We start from the raw sequence: 15,179 nt of genomic DNA on the forward strand, positions 1-15,179 counted from the left end.
TGTTCTCCTCTGGAGGTCACGCTGCCCATCTCCGTTTTCACTCTCTGGCCAGGAGGAGTCAACAGCCGTAAAGAGGCAGTGGTCTGGAGGTGTCAATCACTGCATGGCTCGCCCATACCTCTCCTGGGGACACTTCCCTCAAAGCCTGCCCTCCAGGGTCCCAGCAAATTGCCCCAAGATGGATGCCTGACCAAGGTAAATTCAGATGTGATTAGCTCAGCTACTTGTGCTTTGTGGGAGCTTGCTTAGCAAAGAGGAACTCTTTCCATCAGATGCCTTGCCAAAAATTGGAAACTGGGCACTGAATCAGTAGAGACACGGGAAGTATAAATGCTGTGATGTAGAAAGGGGACTAGAAAGTGGGGGAAGGTGTGATGAGGCATCCCCCTCTGAACTGGTGAATGAATAAGCCAGGCATCTGTGCTGAGAAAAGTGTGGTGTGTGTGCTGAGAGGGGCAGATGGCTCCCGCACTGCAGGTGACAGTGGCAGTCTCCTCGGTTCCTGCTCTGGGGTTCCCACGGGCCCTCTGCAGCCTTTCATTAAACCCCCTTTCCTGAGGTAAATGGAATGTTTCTTCTCTTCCTTGAAACTAAAGAAGCCTTGTCTAGAGCAAGAGGAATCTTGAAATAATTTATAAGGTTTGAACTTCCTTTCAATTGGCAAAGAAGACCTTCAGGTTAAGAGCTCACAAAGGGCTCTAAGTCGCATGGAGAAGCTATGGAGCAGTGAGTAAAAAGTGGTCACACAATTTTCCAGTTATCTGTTGCTATGAATGATAACACCCCAGGTTCACAGGTTTAAAACAACCATCATCTCTTTTGTTTATAAATCCATAATTCAGGCAGGGTCAACAGGGAGGGACAGCTCATTTCTGTTCCACTGGGCGTCAGCTAGGGTGGCTTGAGGTTGGGGCTGGAATCACCTGAAGGCTCACTCGCTCACCTGGCTGGAGACTGGTGCTGGCTGTTGAATGGGGCCTCAGCCAGGGCTGTCTGCCAGACACCTACATGTGGCCTCTCCACATAGACCACATGCCCCTTCCTTGTGGCATGGTGATTAGGTTTTAAGAACAAGTATTCCAAGAGGACCGTGTGGAAGCCGTATCACCTTAATGAGCTTAGTCACGCAGCACCATGGACCCACTCAGATTCAAGGGGATAAAGCATACATGATGGGTGGAATGTCAACGTTATATTGTAAGCAGAGCACGTTGGATGGGCTACATTGCGGTGCCCATTTTTGGAAAGCAAGCTACCGCATGTAACGAGTGAGCTATAGACTTTAGGAAGATGGATAAAGCCACTGACTCCTAGTCAGACAAATGCACATTAATTGCAGCAGCAGATCAAGAGGCTCAGTGAAATGTCTGCTGCAGTGAGACAGAATTATGAAAAGCAGGGAAAAGTATAAAGCACAGCAGTGTGGGACCATTTAATCATTAACAGCACACTAATGTTGAACTTGAATCCTCTGTTAAGAATGGAGGGATGGGTTCCAACCAAGATGGAAGGGTAAGTAGATATGATTTGCTTCCTCGTACAACCAAAAGAAGGACAATAACCAATTTAAAAACCAAAAACTACCAGAACTGCCAGAAAATTGAACTGTATGGAAGTCTGTAGCCAAGGAGTTAAAGAAGGAACATTCATCCAGGCTGGTAGGAGGGGTGGAAGCAAGCAGTTGGGGCAGAGAGAATGCATGGCAACAGACTGGCCGGGGAAGTGGCAGCTGCCAGAGCAGGTGGTCCTCCATTCGAGTATGGATAAACCAGGAGGAACAACTGGGGCAGACAACACAACCCAGGGTTCCAGAGTGGTAAACTAAAGCCTCAAAACCTCTGGCTGTAAAAATCTGTGGGGGTTGCAGCAGCGAGAGAAACTCCTAGCCTCACAGGAGAGTTCATTGGAGAGACCCACAGGGTCCTGGTATGTACACAAGCCCACCCACCTGGGATTCAGCCCCAGAAGGGCCCAATTTGCTTGTAGGTAGCCTGGGAAGTGACTGAAAGCTGGCTGAGAGCTGAGCAAGCAGCCTTGTTCCCTCTCTGACCCCTCCCCTACATACAGCGTCACAATGCAGGGATGTGGGTTGCCCTGCCCTGGCGAATAGCTAAGGCTCCACCCGTTACTACTTAACAGGCACAATGAGACAAAAAAATATGACCCAAATGAAAGAACAGATCAAAGCTCAAGAAAAAATACAATTAAGCGACAAAGAGATAGCCAACTTACTAGATGCACAGTTAAAAACACTGGTAATCAGGATGCTCACAGAATTGACTGAGTATGGTCACAAAATAGAGGAAAAAGTGAAGGCTATGCAAAGTGAAATAAAGGAAAATGTACAGGGAACCAACAGTGACGGGAAGGAAACTGGGACTCAAATCAATGGTTTGGAGCAGAAGGAAGAAATAAACATTCAACTGGAACAGAATGAAGAAACAAGAATTAAAAAAAAAAGAGAGAAGCTTAGGAACCTCCAGGACAAATTTAAATGTCCCAACATCCAAATCATAGGGGTGCCAGAAGGAGAAGAGGAAGAGCAAGAAATTGAAAACTTATTTGAAAAACTAATGAAGGAAAACTTCCCCAAGCTGGCAAAGGAAATAGACATCCAGAAAGTCCAGGAAGCTCAGAGAGTCCCAAAGAAATTAGACCCAAAAAGGAATACACCAAAACACATCATAATTAAGTTACCTAAGATTAAAGATAATGAGAGAATCTTAAAAGCAGCAAGAGAAAAGGAGACAGTTACCTACAAAGGAGTTCCCATGACTGTCAGCTGATTTCTCCAAAGAAACCTTGCAGGGAAGAAAAAGCTGGAAAGAAGTATTCAAAGTCATGAAGGGCAAGGACTTACATCCAAGATGACTCTATCCAGCAAATCTATCATTCAGAGTGGGAGGGCAGATAAAGTGCTTCCCAGATAAGGTCAAGTTAAAGGAGTTCATCATCACCAAGCCCTTATTATATGAAATGTTAAAGGGACTTAACTAAGAAAAAGATTAAAACTATGACCAGTAAAATGACAACAAACTCACAATTATCAACAACTGAACCTACAAACAAAAACAAAAACAAAGTAAATAACTGGAACAGGAACAGAACCACAGAAATGGAGATTGCATGGATGGTTATCAGTGGGGAGGGGGAAGGGAGAGAATGAGGGAAAGGTACAAAGAATAAGAAGCATAATTTGTAGGTACATAATAGACAGGGGGAAGTTAAGAGCAGTATAGGAAATGGAGAAGACAAAGAACTTATATGTATGACTCATGGACATGAACTAAGTGGGAGGTGAATTCTGGTGGGGGGTGTGCAGGGTGGAGGGGGATAAAGGGTAGAAAAAATGGGGAAGCCATAATAGCATAATCAATAAAATATACTTAAAAAAAGAATGGAGGGATGGGATGATATATTTTGGAATGATTTATATCAGAAATCATTAACAATGTTTTAACTTTTAAATGGATAACTTCCATAACAGATTAATCGTCCCTCAAGATGGCAGATAAATAGATAAATATTACTATCCTATCCTATAATCATTTTATGTGTAACCTTTCAAGAAGCAAGATCAACTTATCTTACTTAGAATTCTCTTGGAGATATCATTCCATTGTATTCTAGCCTCAAGCTCTTGAAGAGAAGTCTGCTGTTACTCTATTTTAGTTCCTTTGTAAGTTATCTGTCCTATTTCCCTGGTTGCATTTAAGATTTCCCCCCTTTTTGGTGTACTGTGTTTGCTCTTACATATATGTCTACCCATGGAGCTGAAAAAATTCTGCTCAGGGTTCACTATGATGCTTTAATCTGATGGCACATGTTGTTTAATAAGGTATCTGTTGGTCTTTGTCCTGGGTTCCTGGAAGGGGGCTTCTGAACCTTTTCTGATTTTCCTGTGATAGGAGTGTTTTGTGGATCTTGGTGGGGCCCTCAGACCACACCTAAATTTACATTAATGATGACTCAGGATGGGGGCTCATCACACCAGAAAGACCGATCATGTGATTAGAGAGTTGGGGATTTCCCTGATATCAGCCAAACTTGCTCTGGGGTGGGGATAAGGGCTGGAGATTGAGTACAATCAATCCGGAATATATAATGAAACACCAACAAAAACTCTGGACACCCAAAGCTTGGGTAAGTCTCCTGGTTGGTGATGCACTGATGTGCTGGGAAGGTGACACATCCTGATTCCACAAGGAGGCTCATGGAAAGTCCACGTTTGGGACCCTCCCAGAACTCACTCTATGCGTCTGTTCATTGAGCTGCTTCTGGTTTGCATCCTTTACAACAAAACTAATAATAAGCATTGCACTTTCCTGAGTTCTGTAAATCATCCTAGTAAATTATGGTACCTGAGGGTGTTGTGAGATTTGTGGCCAATTGGTCAGAAGTGAGGATGGCTTTGGGGATCCCTGAACTTGCAGCTGGATCTGAGTAGGGCAGTCTTACTAGGGACTGTACCTTTCTCCTGGGAGGCTGTGCTAACTCTGGGTTATTACTGCCAGAATCTCACTGTGGTGTTGCACACATCTTTCTTCACCCTGGAGAGATCCCAGTGTTTCACGCACACTCATTGAATACCACACTAATTTACTGAGAAGTCTGGAATGACTCTGCATTGCCTATTCTTCTTCTTTTTTTTTTATACAGAGAAAAACATCAGATTTGTTGTTCCACTTACTTATGCATTCATTAGTTGATTCTTGTAAGTGCCTGGATTGGGGATCGAACCCATAACTTTGGTGTATCAGGTTATGTTAACCAATTGAACTACATGGCCAGGGCTGCCTGTTCTTTCCATAGGAGAGAACTGTGGCTCCTCTGCTTGCATCGAAAACATTCCAATAGGAGCCCTGGCTGATGTGGCTCAGTGGACTGAGTGCTGGCCTGTGAATCAAAGTGTCACTTGTTTGATTCCCAGACTAGGGCACATGCCTGGGTTGCAGGCCAGGTCGCCAGTAGGGGGTGTGTGAGAGGCAACCACACGTTGATGTTTCCCTCTCTTTCTCCCTCCCTTCCCCTCTCTAAAATAAATAAGTAAAATATTAAGAAAAACATACCAATAGGAAAAACAATGTCATACCTTTGATGTCAGAATACGACAGTATAAAGTAAAGGCAGTGTGGTAGATGGCATTCATGTTCCTCTAGTGGACATTATTGGTGCTCTGTACAGATCTTTTTGGATCTCTTTTCTAATTCTGTTCCTTCTCCCAATTTCTGTGATTTTGCTTCTAAGAGCCACACAGGGCTACTCCTACAGGGCTGCTAGAGCTGCTTCACCCAGGTTCCAAAAGCCGAGTGCCCAGCTGCTTAGAGCAGTCCTCAACCAATGACTGACAGCTGTGGAAATGTGAAGGCCTAGCTCCACTGTATTGAGTTGGGATAGACTCTGAGGTATAATTTACACTCCAGAACTCCCTGAATAATGAGGTTTAGCCCAGGACTTTGTCTGAAATTATACCCTTGGCTTTGTCTCCTTTCCTGTCCTGGTTCCCCACTCCTTTTCTGGATTCTCATAGGAGTACTTCTTAATAAATTGCTTGCCACTAATCCCTGACTCAGGGTCTACTTCTGGGGAACCTAAAAAAGTTTCCAATCATTCACCGCTGAACAGGTTGCCACATGACTTGCAATGTCTGGGGGGTAGGGGAACCTATTTCTCAGCCTCTACTGAGTCAAGCGGCAATGTGACATGCTTAGACCAATGGAATGTGATGAGAAGTAATGTATGCTACCCACTACCTGACTCTTCAGAACCATCACATGTTACTAGAATTGCTTTTTTTCTCTGGGGAAAGGCCAAGACTGGGGCTGCTGCTTCAGTCTGGATCCCAGAACAAGTCATACAAAGCAAAACCACAGCTGATACACAGCCAGTATGTAATGAGCAAGAATACACCTTCATTGTTGTTAAGAGACTGAGATTTTGGGGTTGTTACCGCAGCATAACTAACGGATATAATACAGGAAGGGTGGTATAATAGTTGGCAACATGTGTCCTGGAGTCATACAACCTGGGGTCAAAGTCATGCTCTGCCACTTACTTTGTATATAACCTTGGCCAAGTTCTTTAGCTGACCTTCAGTTTCTCCACCAAAAAAATGGGAATATTTAGTGATAACCACCTCATCAGCTCACTGGGGATCAAATGAGTGAACACATACAAAGTGCTTCATTAATGCCTGGCACATGGTAAATGCTTAACAATTATTAACTAAAGTGAACGATAATTATGAATGATAGCTCATCCCTGAGTTTTCAATGTTTCCTCCCACAACTACTGAGCTTGTTGGTTGCCTCCCCAGCATGCAGTCCCGATTTCTATTTGGGGATCTACACCGTTCTGGGGAAACAGACTTCTCTTGTCCTAAGAGAGGAACAACCCATAGTGTGCTGGTAAACTGGATCCCAGGAGGGTGGGGAGGGAAAGCACTTTTCATGGTGTCCTGTCAAGACTCTCTCCGTGGCCAATTTCAGTACCGATGGTTTAAAATCTGGTTTGCAAATTTCTTGAAAAGTTGACGACCACGCAGTGAGCCAGGGCTTCTCTGCACCCCTCCTCCAGCCGCAATGCTGATGCAAGCTACTCCAACCAGTGAGGATCTCGGGACTTCTACAACTGTAATCAAACACAGATATTTCCCTTGCATGTTGTAAAATGTAAAAGAGCTTTCCAACGTGTATTAAGTCGATCACATGAAACTGCCAATATGTAACTAGTTCTGATCTATTATATCAAGGGCAGTATCATGTGACGCAGCCTAACACCTGGAGTTCACAGGAAAATGGCCCAAGAAAGGAAGGAGGAGGAGTAAATCCCACCAGAAGCAAATCTGAAGGAGGACCCTGTGGATTTTAAAGAGATGCTAATCCTTCACTCCACAATGGGTATTAACTATAATTTCCGACAATTAGCTTCTTTATTATTCAACTACATGCTCCCTGGAAAGTATCATATTATACCACACAAGCTTATATAACATCTTCATTCTCTCAACCTTGTTTTCATGGCACGAGATTCCTTTTCCATCAGGGGCAAGAAATTCACAAAGGTCTTAGAGATTTTGGAGAATGCCTTTCCACAGGTTTCGGAGGAAACTCAGGGTCGGGCTATCCAGGGAATTCCGTTTTTCTCGCTGCGAACTCCCCACCAGCAAGTTGGGGTGTTAGGGACCCTAGTGGGGCGGGTCCTTCCCCTCGCTGAGCCGCAGGCAGGTAACGCACCAGTGCGGTGGGGTAAGAACTGCTCGGACTCTGGCTGTGAGGATTAAACCGGGAAGTACACGTCCGGGGCACCCGGGGCCCGGCGCTCAGTCGACAGGAGCCATTACTAAATCAGATAATTTCAAACCCTGCGGCTCTTATAGAGGTCAACCCGCAACAGGGAGGAGTGAGCTAGTACGCTGCGCGTCTCCACTTTTACCGCCGCCGCCGCCGCCGCTTCCCAGCGGCCCCCGCGGCGGGCGTGGCCCCGCTTCCCAGAATGCCCCGCAGCTCCGGCCCGCGGCCGCCGCGGTCCGAGGTCCAGCTTAGGCAGGTCTTGGCGGCCAGTCGGATGCCTGTCACCGGCCCCACCACGGAGACTTCTGGGGTGCTACCGCCTTCCTGCCACCTCCTTCCCCCGCCCCCCTGCGTATCCCACCCTAGCATGCACACGCGGCATAGATACATTAGCACACACGTCCACACACGACAGCTCGCTCTGCTTTCCACAGACGACATACATCGCCCCCGCACCGAACAAAGCCCACGCACCGCAGCACACGGAACGTGTGCAAAGCACAAGTACATCTTCACACGTGGAACGTCTCAGCGCCCACACGGAACACAGAACTCAACACACAAAGCATTCACTTTGCTCACCAAAGACACGAATATCCCATAAGCACCAAAAGTATCACACACACAAGCACCACTTACACATGCACACACTATAAACACTGTGTATTTTGCCAAGAGACTACACGAGTCACCCACACACGGAGGTACACATCACACACATACCACAAAGCACTGTTCCCTCCTTACACAATTGATATGTGTACATTCCATACTACAACAAACAAAAAATACACACTTAAACCCCCACTGAAGAAAGCACATTAATTGCCCACAAACGTCATGCATACACTACCCATATCACATTCAGTACAACATATTATAGAAGCCCTAAGTATAGGGACACACCTCACAAACACATGCAAACATTACATCACACACTCAGCAACATACACACAACACACAAACCCTAAGTGTACCAACATATCCACACTACATACACTGCTCACACACATGAATAATCACACACATACCCACACTTAGCACGCTGGACACACTGATACTCCACTGACCAAAACCATACCCACAGCTGACCCTTAGAGGCACACCTAAGGTGACCAGCCATCCTGTGTGCCCAGCACTGGCCTGGTTTTAGCATTGAGAGTCCCACGTCTGGGAAACCCCTCAATCTCAGGCAACCCAGGATAGTAGTCACCCCACACATTATTCAAATTAATCAGACCTGGGCCCCTAATTACTACCAGTAATAAAGTTTGAGCAGGTCTAGGGACTGGGAGAGGGGACCACAGTGGCCAGGAGCTTGGGAGCCCCAGGCATGGTTCCTTAAGCACCAAGTCTCATCCCCTCTCCCACCTTGTCTGTAGGGGGAAGTTCAGCTGGGGAAGAATTTGAAATGTAGTTGCTGTCAGCACCTTCCAAAAAAAGGAAAGAGGCAAAGAGGCTTAACCACACCTGACTGGGGTTTTATCATTGAAAAGCACTTGTATTGAATTTATCTAATCCTTACAAAAACCTGTGAAGTGGGTAGTGTAGGTGCTATTATGACAATGATGCCCGAGAAGCACAGACACCTGACAAAAGTCACACAGCGTATGTCACAGGCAGAACGTGTCTGGAAGACATCCCAGCTCTCTGGTCCCCCCACCCAGGCTTTTCCCCTCCTGCCAGCTGTCTACACAGGCCTCTCCATCCCCCATCTTGGTTGAGACACCTTGGCTAGAATCAAGAAGCCACCTGTCTTGAGCCACCACCTTCAAAAGCCTTTCATTCCATCCTAATGGGGCAAGGCGCCCAGGCTGCCCCACCCTCAGGGTGGATTAGGCCTCCACCTCCCTGTTAGGGTTTAGAGTACTTCAAAAGAGTTCCCTGCACAAAAAGAGCTCTCACAGGTCCTGTCTGGTAGCTTGGGATCACACCAGGAGAGACAGACCCCTTTTAGGTAAAGGCATTGTGCCTCAGAGGCCCCTGCTCAAAAGTCACCTCTATCCCTAAAAGGGACTCCCACACTGAAGCCTCCAGTACCCTAGCTGGCACTTTCTCCCCTGTCACTCTGTGCATTGCAACAGACATTGACTAATGCCAGCTTGCTGGTGGAATTGGACAGTCGCTAGCAATTCCTGTGAGAATGGGGAACAGGATGGGGAACTTTGTGACTGAGGGAGGGTGTGAGAGGGTGCAGAGTGACTTGGACAGGGGAAGACAGGATAGTAGAGATGTGGGGTTTTGAGAAAGATGGGGACACACTGTTGGCAGGAGTAGAGGAGGCGCTTAGTCTAAGGAGGAATGCCATGAGCTTTCCAGCACTGCCAGGAAGAAGAGGGTTGAGTTATAGGGTGGGCATACATGGGGGTTGGAGAGGACAGGGGAGGGGGCTGTTTGTGGGGGACACTCAGGTTCAGTGCTGGCACCACCTTGAGCAGGACACTTGAGCAATCACAGATTATTCCTCTGTGGAAGGCGATGAAGAAAATGTAAGAACATGGGAAAGTGTTTGCGATGTAACAATAAGTGAGAAAACAGGAGGTTACAAAACGGGCCGTAGAGTGGGATGCCCATTGTGTAACACTGGCTGGAAGTACACCAGAACATTAGCTGTTGTTATACCTGCTACAGTAAGGATGACTTGCATTTCTTCTTGGAGCCCATCTGTGTAGTCCAGATTTTCTATAATAACCTTGAAATGTGATTTTTCTACATATCTGCAAGTGTTATTTTAGAAGAAAATTCATTGAGTGCTTATCAAATCCTACAGTGTCAGCACAACACGTCATGCAAAGAAATGTAGTTCCGTGCGGAAGGAATGTGCAATTCCGTGTGAAAGGAATGTGGCCCCTGCCTGGGCTCTGCCCTGTTTCGCAGCTTCCTAGCTGTGTGACCCGAGCAAGTGCCTTGATCTTTTTGTGTTTTGGTTGCCTCATCTGTAAAATGGGAATAATAACAGTACCTGTAAGGATTAGTGGAGCTCATACAGGTGACCACTTAGAAGAGCACCTGCCACTGGATAATCACAACCGAAGTGTTAGCTGTTGCTTCTTAGTGGTTAAGAACTTTGTCTCTGGTGTCACTCTGTCTGGGTTCAAATCCATGTTCTGTCTCGATCAGGCTTGGGCAAATGATTTCATCTCTGTCTCTATCTCAATTTCTCAATCTTTAAAATGGGGATGAAAATAATGGTGCTTCATTCATAGAGTTGTTATAAAAACTAACCATGTAATGGTTAGTGGTCCATAATATTTTATTATGGATAAAATGTTACTTAGAAGAGTGTCTAGGACATAAGAAGTGCTCAGTAAGTGGGAGCTGCTGTAATACCAATTATTATTAGTTATTACTATTACTATTGGGGGAGGCCGTGAATGGGGGTGAGAACCACCGGAGCACCCTGTGGAGAGCCAGCAGGGCGTCCAGGGTGCATGAGACGGGCTGAGCTGGGCCCTGCAAGATGGCCTTACCCTCGCTTTCTTACCTCTCCTGTGTCCTCCTCTAGCTTGGATTATTCTGGTCCTTTAAGTTTTAAAACTGTGCCACTCCTTCAACACACTACTACCTCCCCAATCCTTATTTAGGCATACACAGACGTGGACATGTGGTGAAGTTAATGAAGGGAGGCTTCCAGAACCCTTTATTTGCATGGGAAATGCCTCAGCAATATTATATTTATAATTGAGTCTTTTTCTTGTAGGAGACTTCCATCTTTGTGTCAACTTTGACCCCAGCTGGATCCTCCCTTGGATTTAGGAAGGGGGCTCCCAATTTAGACTTCCAAGGCCCCATCTGCTGAAATCCAGCCCCTTTCTTTAACTGGCCCTGGTCACCAGGGACTTATCTGGGTGATGTTTTTGCCCATGTGAGCCTCTTCTCCTTTGTTACTGATGCATAGTATTTCATGTCCCCTCCTGTAGCTACAGCCTCTACCTGTCACCATTAGGGCTGGTGTTGACCTGAATGAATGAATGAATGAATGAATGAATGAACTTGCAATGCCTGGGGGTAGAGAATAAATGAACAAATATACTTTGAGTCTGTTTCCTTCTTAAGGGAAAATTAACAGCAGGGTAATTGCTTAGTCCTGGGGTGGAACAAAGCCCTCAGCAGACAACAAAAGCTGGAAGCCTTCTAAATCGATGAGGAACAAGAAGCCTCTGAGATCCAGAGTGACTGAAGTTTAGGAACACAACTGCATCTACATGGGAGAATGTATTAAGTCTGGAGAGACTAGTCCAGAAGCTGAAATTGAGGAACCATCACAGGGCTTTATTGAGAGCTTGTTCCCCTTACATTTGGGCTTTATGAATGCCACTTTGCTGGTGCACTTTATTAAAGATTCGTGTTTTTAGTTAAGAATGAGTAAAATCAACAGAAGAGGAAGCCTGGTTGTGTCAACGTTAGGCAAGGACTCCCAGTGTCTCTCTGGCCTTCTGGACTACATTTGAGAAAACTTTTCCAGGCCGTATTCAGAACCTTGCAACTTCCCCTATGCTAGACACTCCTACACACCCTGTGTGGTTGTTTCATCAGCCCAGCATCTCCTCGGAGACTGTTAACTCTGGGAAGGCGAGACTTCCACATCCCATCCTGACAAACGCTGAAAGCTGAGGAGCTGGGGTGTTAAACATGTGTGATGGGGAATTTTGTGTGAACTAAGTACCCATTTGTTGTCCAAACACCAGCCTAGATGGTGATGTAAGGGATTTGTAGATGTAATTAATATTTAAATCACTAAGCTTTGAGTAAAGCTAATTACCTTTCATAATGTGGTTGGACCTCATCTGATCAGTTGAAGACCTAAGACAGGCTCACCCCTCCCCCACCCCCACCCTCCAACCAGCAGGAAGAAGGACTCTGCCTTCAGAGTGTCCTCGGACTCCGTTGGGACTGCCACACAGACTCGTGCTGCAGTGGCCGGCCTGTCAGCTTGCCCTGCAGGTACGGACTTGCCAGGCTCCACAATTGCACACATATATTCATACTCTGTTTCTCTGGAGAAGCATAATACAATAGGTGTGAATGTAAGTTGTTTTCTTGCTTGGAAAAATTTTTCTCAATGTGAATGACTTTTCATGATGTTAAGTGTTTGGACAAGTGTAGGCAATCTGGGAGACTGCAGAGGTCTTTCCTCTCCCCTCAACTTCTGAGCAGGCGTGGAGTTACACATTCAGTCACAAATAAGCATGAGAAGTGAGCATCCCATTCCTCCTCTGTCACCACCCGCTCTGTGTAGTCAGTTACATCTAAAACTGCATGCATTTGTAATAACAAGACTGGAGCCAGTCTAAAAAAAGGAATTGGGGTCTTTTTCTGTGCTGATGTGGAATGGATTTAAGATAATATGAGTGAGCTCTGGATGGTGTGGATCTGCAGATTGAATGCTGGCCTTCAAACTGAGAGGTCACCGGTTCGATTCCCAGTCAGGGCACATACCGGGGTTGTGAGCTAGGTTCACAGTTAGGGGTGTGGGAGACACAACCAGTTGATGTTTCTCTCCCTCCCTTCCCCCACCCTCTTTCATAAATAAAGAAAGAAAGAAAGCCAGGTACCGACGCTGTGTTTCCATTCGGGTGAGTCAAAAGAATATATGCATATTTGCTTACAGGCCCACAATCGCCCATTCACAATTCCAAAATCCAAAAATCTCTGAGGTTTTGGATTTTTCTTTGGTGTGTGGTGAATTTATTCGGCAGCAAAACTGGATCTGAAAGGATGTGTAGCTGTTGGCAGTTTTTATGTGTCCCTATTAGTATGGATACCTCACACCCCAGGCCCCGGATGGCCAGTTGTCCTGGTTGCAGGGACTAAGGAGCTCCTTGGACCCTGAGCTGCAGGGCTCAGACCAAGACAGTGGGTGGGTCATCTTATGCAGAGCTGACTGAGGTGTTAGGGAACACGTTATGCACCTTATTACCTGCATAAAATCTGACAAGTTCTGGATTCTGAAACCCATCTGTCCCCAAGGGTGCTGGATGAAGCCGTGGACTGTCTCAGCAAGGACACCCAGCAACAGCCACAGTCTCTGGGAAGGAAATGAGCGGCTGGGGGGGGGGGTAGGGCTGTTTTTCGCTGTGCATCATCTCGCATCTTTTGACCATGGACCATGTGAATGAATTATCTCTCAAAAAATAAACACAGGAAATACAGGAAAAACAAAACTCTGCACTTTTGACTGAACTGGAAGTAGAATTTTAATGATTTTTGAAAAAAGAAATTACTGTGCTGCTGTTACTGATGCTGTCAAAACACCATTTGCCTTTCAGATTCTGCTGACCCCAGTGCATCCTGTCCTCAAGGCCCCTCACCTACTGAGCCCCGAGAGGGACTCAGGAGGCTTGTTTTTTGTTTTCTAAGGGCAGAGTGCGGAGCAGGTCTCTCCCCAAGCAGCAGCAGGTGGATGGACCCTGGCTCTTGCCTCAGCAGCATGCTCCACAGCCCCAGGCGACTTTTTCCTGGTTGGTAGTTCTTATTTTGAAAAATCAAAAACAATCATACAAAACAAGTAGAAACAGGCTAGGTCAGCTGAAAAATACCCACATGCTCCCACCCCGGGTCTCTGGGTGATATAATTAGCTGGTTTTATCCTGCGGTGAGTGGGAGGCTTGCTGCTCTCACACCCGGCAAGGCCAGAGGCTGACGCAACAAAAGGCAAGCCCGGGCAAGGCCAGCCTGAGCTGTGCTGCCGAGATGCTGATGCGAGCGCTGTAGGGGAGAGGGGGAGGGGGCCGCTTCAGGGCTGCAGGGGTGTGGGGACCCGACTGCCCAGGAGGCAAAGCTGGCCTCCTGCTCACTCAGCCTTGAGCTAACACCCAGCCAGCTATTCCCAGTTCTATCTATCTCACCCAGGTGGAAGGTGGGTTCTAGAGGTGAGAAGGGGCCCCCCTGAGCCGAGATAGACTAAGTTAGGGTTCCCAAAGCTCTGAGGGTGGAGGGTGAAGAGGTTTCAGTCACTGGGAAGATTTGTCAAAATACCTGGGCACTCGTGTTGCTGGCTGACCCTCACTCAATTTTAATTCAGTAGGCTCAGATAAAATCAGAAATTTGAATGTTTAAAAAATTGTGTTAATTATTATTTAAAATGGTATTAACTATTTAAAAACTATATTATGAGGAATAAGCCTACCTTGCACCCTGAGACAGGCTGGCTTTGCACAGCACACCTCCAGGGGGCATTGTCCACACAGACTCAGTGGTGCTAATGGTAGCCCTGGAGGTGAGCGACACAGTGGGCCTGCTCCTCCCTCCAAAGGCAACGCCTCATTGTTTCCCATGTGACACAGTGGGCCTGCTCCTCCCTCCAAAGGCAACGCCTCATTGTTTCCCATGTCTTCTTCCAGAGAGCGTCCATGTGTGAGCAGGACCAGAGCATTTTTCACAGGGGGTTCCCTTTCCCCCCACTCTCTGAGCTGAGAATCGTGAGCTAGGGGAGGGAGGTCTGATGGAGGGAGCACAGGCGTCTTCAAGGTGGTGCAGGAAGACTGGGTCTTCTCTGAAGTCCCACCACAGCAAGCCCCTCCCTGCCACCAGGTCTGGGCTGGGTCCCACACACCCCACCAGGAACCTGTCAGGGTCTCTGTACCTGCATTTGGGGCAATAAAAAGCCTTTTCTTATTAATCCTCCCGGGCCCCAGGATGTTTTCTAATGGATTTGTGGAGGAAGGGATTTTCCTGCATTGCCGTCCAATGGCTCCCCAACAGACTTTGATGTTGGCTTGTAAAAACAAAACAAACCTGCACACCAGAGGGGAGAAACTGGGTCCTGCTGTGTGTCTCTAGACAAATCACACTGTCCCTTTGTGTCATCTGTCCCTGGTTTCCTCCTTTGGGAGCTGGGGGAGCTTCATGTCTACCTCATTTTTTCCAGCCTCTTAAGGACGAAGA

The sequence above is a fragment of the Phyllostomus discolor genome, chromosome 4 (genome assembly GCF_004126475.2).
Source record: "Phyllostomus discolor isolate MPI-MPIP mPhyDis1 chromosome 4, mPhyDis1.pri.v3, whole genome shotgun sequence".
Classification (NCBI taxonomy): Eukaryota; Metazoa; Chordata; class Mammalia; order Chiroptera; family Phyllostomidae; genus Phyllostomus; species Phyllostomus discolor.